Raw genomic sequence first — 6,000 nt, 5'->3', positions numbered from 1 at the left:
CACTGTTCTCCATTTGATCGCTACGGAAATAGGTGACAAATTGTTTGCCTTGCTATTTTGAGATACAATCGAGTAGACAGGTCGGTAAAGCACTTCTGTATTTATTTGTATTGCCCCAATAAAATTCTTGTTTTATTTTGGTGCTCTTACTAAATTATAATTGCGGAAGCTGATAACAATGATTTAAGCAGTTCAATCACTTCGTTTTAAAAGTCGCGTTGCAAGTTGGATATTGAATAAATTACTACTAGAATCGGTAATCATTTTGATAGAGAAAATTAAAGAAATGACAGGTGATTTTATTATAATGCCTTTGAAAGTGAAAAAATCTACAGCTACAGCAGAAGAAATTACATTTTGGAAAATTCCAGATCACGCAAGAACCATCAATTCGTTTAACCAAAACATTTAAATTTGGCGAACGTTTACATAAACATTGGGCGTAAAGGCAGGCACCCACTAACTCACTGTCGCCGAACAACGTCTCACTATTTCTTGGGGGTCATTAGCAGAAACGACACCCATTCCGAGGCCCATTTAGATAAAACGTCAGAGATTTGAACGAAGATTCGCTACCTCCTTAGACCCCCTTTCCTCCCCGGACCCCCCTCGCGAGTAATGAGTCGCGAAGATTTTCACTGGGGTGCAAATGTTTATATAGGGTGCGAATTTATGTGTGTTAAGGCGCTGACTGATTTTCAGGGCGAAAAATCGTCTTTCTTGTAAGTTTTTTGTCTCTTTTTATTGGTAGCAATTTTTTAAGTTTATTTGCAGTCAGTCGCCTATTATAAATCGCTGTGTTGTTGAAAAACATGTAGGTAATAGGAAAAAATAACAGCACCTGAAAAAAAAAACTTTGTGTTACAGAAACGCTAATAAATTAATTTCAATATTTATGTACTCGTAGCTGTAGCATTGATAATGAAAACATTTTTCAAATGTTTATTTTATTTTTATTAACGAAGCCTTAAATAAAATATAGGTATGTTTACCTAACAATAAAAACTATTTCGTCTTTGCGGGCACAGCCTGATCTTAATCTGTCCTGAAAAATACCAATCTTTCATAATTAATACCAAAAAATAAACTCAAATACTTTTTATTTCCAAAAACCGCATCCTGTATACAAAATTTGGTGTACAGTACAACTCGTTTACTTATCTTTACTCTCTTTGAGACGGCTGGCGCGGGTTAACTAGGCGGGGTCGTTTCAACCCTCTACACTTTTATAATGCATTATTTAGCATTGGAGGGTTGAGTTCTTACAGTTCTATGTTTTGAAAGTAAAGGTACGTATGTGCCTTTATTTTGTAGACGTGATCTTTTGAGGGTTATTTTAATATTGTGAATGTATGGTTCTGTAAAGAAGTTATACCTAAAACAGTGAGCAAGTCTGGCAATGAACGAATAGAAACACATTGAAGTCAATGTCATCATTTTATTTTCCATAAAATAAAACAGCGATATTATTGGATAGGTAATTATTGTAACATAAAATATCATGATTAATAGATAATATTATACCTAACTTTTATTACCTTATATTAACCATATCTAGCTGTTCCCTCCGGTTTCACGCAAACAATTAATTTAGGCCACACGTGATATAGGCTAGGAAGCGACGAACGATGAAAAACATAGATTCAAAATTTTCGTTTCTTTGTGTACCTTAAGGAAAATACAGTTTATTTTAATAAGATTTTGTTCACATTTTCTCTAGGAATACGCGTACAGTTCCTACCAAACATCATATTGGTATTATAAAAAGAAAAAACGTTATGACCGTCATAAATAATTCAAGGCAATTAAAATCAATTAATATCGGTTCACCAAGTTCACTTGACGTAGTAACATTTACAACAATAATATGTAGACTATGTATCAGTAGGTAAAACCGCAGAAATACAACCGTTTCATAGGAAAATTAAACAGTATGAAAGCTTTTAGTAATATCTGATAATAATTTATTAGTAGGTTTATGAATTAACATACTTATTGTATTCCACCGTTTCATTCATGAATTTATCTACTGGTACTAGGTAATTCTCATAGGTACTGTATGAAGCCTAAACCACCATGTTCTTCCCAATAAATCAAAATTATCTCCTTGACAAAGTCCACATCGGTAAAGTAATCTTAGTATGAGAACGTAACAACAAGACGGACAGAATTATCTTCGCATTCCAAAAATGTGTATTAGATAGGACATAACCAAGCTATACCAATAAAGAGCTTTACAAAAAAACAAACATTAAAGTAACTCTTACGGAGAAGTTAACTTTAAAAGCAAACCCATTCTTTAAAAAATAGTAATTCATCAGGCAATCAAAACAATGATTAATTCAACAAAATTGTTTTAAGTCTAAAACAAAATACAAGACTCTCTCAAACTGCCACAAAACTGTAACGCTGAGTACAAAGAATATTATGAAACTGAAAAAAAAAAGAATATCAAAAAAGAACAAGCAGATTCCAAATTCAAACAACCGCGCGTATCGACCGCTACGTTCAAAAACTATGTCCCTTTCTAAATTCGTTAATAATACTTACTACCCACACATTCGCGCTGAGCCCGCCCCGCTCGCGCAAAAACCACCCCGCGCCTTGGGGCAATTCTTCAAAGGGTGAAAAAACTACCCCTTCCCCACACCCCGGTCCGCCTTAACCAATTCTTGGGTTAAAAAAGGGGAGGATACTTAGCAACGAACTATGCAGGGGGATTGATTTTTGTTGCCGGTTTCAGAACGCCGCTAGTTCGAATTTGGAACGGAGGGCTATTATTTTGAAATTGGAATTTTATCAAATTAGTTGTTTGATTACATTTTTTTAGTTTTTGTTTCTGAATTCAAATATAGAACGTTTTATTTGAACATTTTTGCTTCAGGTTAGTATTTTTTTTTGCTTTTTTTGTTTGTTTGATCAAACTCTCGATATATCGATTTATTTTAATACCGCTTTACACACTATTTAGTATTTAAGACTTAATTTTTCACTTAACACGTTCTGCTACTTATAAATTATTTTTTGTAATCAATCATTCCACAATATTAATTTATCTGACAGAACTTGTCAGACAAACAAAATAACAATAACGCAATGAAAGTTAATAGTTATTACGATAAGATGACGTACAAAGGCACACAATTATACTCACATACAAGAGAATATAAGTTATTGCAACTTAGCTTTGCTTATCTTTGTGTTAGACGACAAAATTCCGTTTCATTTACTTAATGATGTTAATTTTAAGTAAGATATTATGGTTTAAGCTAAAGGTACCTTCTAACTTAATACATACTTAGGTGAATTTGTGAGGCTTTATCAGTAAGTTTAGTTGTCTTTTTATAATGAGTTTATAGATTTGAATATATTTATAGAAAGATTGAATTAGGTATATTAAAAGACTAATTACTGAAATTACGTCATATTACAAAAGAATATATCCGAAAGTCTAAAACTCTTACCTAATTCATTATTCATTAGAAGTGTCCATCTATTTTATAGTTACAATCAATGTTATTTAATTTTTCATACAACTGATAAAGTAACAAAATAATTGCATTTGCCAATACACAATTATATGCTACACACACACTAACACATTGAAATTTACAACCTACCAAAAACCTCAAACAAAAAGTTATAACGCATTCAAATCCTCGCCCAAGTTATAAACTAAAAAACTAACGAAATTTCCGCCAGCGTTTTTCAACTTTCAACATATAACGGGTTTTTAGTAAAACCGACTATTAAATTTAACCCTTTTCTCGCTAAAAAGCTTATCCGAAAAAGCGTTGCACACATACTTTTGCAAAAAACCCACACATGCATAAAAATTTACTAGTTACGTACACAGACAAAAAACCTTAACTAGTCGTGTTCTCCCCCCTCTCTCCCCGGGCTTCACCCCCCCCTCGCCCCACCGCCCTCATATCCTTGCAGGAATTTTGTTTACTTCTCTCTCTAAGGAAGGAACTGACGTACCGTTCCGGGAAACGTCTGCGTTTGAAATTGGAACGCTATTGGTTTTGTGTTCTTGTTTTTATTTTAATTTTCGAATGAGCTATTGTGATTGGTTCTTTGTCTTTTTGTTTCGTTTGATTGATTCGATTTTTGAATGGGAATGGAATTTGTAATTGGTGGTAGGTATTGGTAATTGATTGGATGCGGTTTTTTTTGGTAATTAAATCTCTTTTAGGTTTATTTAGGAAGATTTTATTACACACACTCAATGGACATAACATACATACAAATAAAAAGCAATGTTAAAAAAATATATACTTATTTGCATTTTGGTATTATCTAAATTATATTCTAACCAAAGCATCATCATAACCAGAAGTCCAAAAATATATAGCAAGAAAACTAATTTTATTTACCCACCTGTGTATTTCTTATCCAGGTTGAAAACAGCTTTATAAAAATTTTTTAACTACCCTCTCAAGTCAATTTAACGTTCGCTAGCGATCACAAGCTAGAGGGGGCGAAGAGGGGCGAGGGGGGCGTGATATGAAAACTCGTGCCTCGAATACGGAACGCGCTCAATTCAAACTTGAATTTAAACGTGGAACGGCGCGTTCCAAGTTTCCAAATTTGGAAATTAAAGCGACTTGGCGGGAATTAAACACAATATGGCGGAGTTTGTTCAGTTTGATGGCGAAAAATTATGCATAGGTAGCTGTGTTTTGGGTAGCTTTTATTGATTAAAATTCCGTTGTTTGTTAAGACTATAGTTTTTAGGTATATGTATTATGTGTTACTAAATTAAAAAGAGTCAATTAGTATATCGGTTTATAAATCTAGACATTAACTACAAAACTACTAAAGTAAATAACAAAAACACGAGCTTCTACTACTATTTTTCATAAATATGTAATCCTATCTTCGCCGATCGTCATTCTTTTTCAGCCAAAGCTATATAACTAAATATGATCATTTTGTGTACCAGACTCGCTGCAATAATAGTTCTTGTTTTCATTGAGATAGAGTACATAATAAAACTGGTATTTCGCACAAGTTAAACGTAATCTGGTCCGCCTTCCAAGTGAGTTGAGTTGTTACCAGCACCTGCGCAAAAACTGAAAAAAATATCATTGATTACCTTTACAAGAGCTTTTCTAATGCTTTAAAAGAATAAAAAAATTACTCACTAACCATTTTCATACATAAAATTACCTTCATCAAATTACTTCCTTAATTGCCAAAAAAAATACCTACAAAAAATACGACGTACTTTGTCAGAAAAAAAATATCGATACCAATTTCTTACATCACTATTTCCCCCCATTTTAATCAAGCCTCCTAACGAGCAACAAAACACTTCATTTTAATAAACGTTTAATAAACGCACGATAATCACTAGGAACGCACAATCTTGCGTCAAATTACAAAATGAAGTAACAATATATTTCTTAAGAACGAGGGCGCACCTGCCCCGAAATTTTCATGTACAAACTTGGTTGTAATTAACAAAATACATTCAGAACTTGTAACTAGATTTAAATAGTAACGCTACTGAATAGGGATGGGAAATGGAGATTACGTTGTCGATAATTTTTATTATGAATTGTTTTTGTAATTGATGTGGCAAAGTCTATTTAATTGAAAATTGGTATGAAAATTTTGTGAAAACATATTTTTTTAAGAATTATGACGCGTGTTTATTTTAGAAGCTAGATAGATTAGATACCAATTATAGCCGATACGAGCTATTAACAAACAATAATTGTGTACAATTTGTGTTTTTTTGGCAAAATTATTTTGAATTATTCTATTCACGAAAAACATACTGAGAATCAATTGCAATTTTCTTTTATTCTGAAGCTTTATATGAGTGAAAATAACACAAGCGGAAAGAAAACTGTACGCTTCTATGTACAAAAAAAATGGACCACAAAATATGTTCTTCACTCAACATCTCTAACAAGACAATAACGCTTATCGATAAACCCGCCCGTTTCCCATCCCTAACCCCCATACAAAGAGACACTAAGAAATTAT

The sequence above is a fragment of the Helicoverpa zea genome, chromosome 25 (assembly GCF_022581195.2).
Source record: "Helicoverpa zea isolate HzStark_Cry1AcR chromosome 25, ilHelZeax1.1, whole genome shotgun sequence".
NCBI lineage: Eukaryota > Metazoa > Arthropoda > Insecta > Lepidoptera > Noctuidae > Helicoverpa > Helicoverpa zea.
This window is presented reverse-complemented; position numbering follows the sequence as displayed.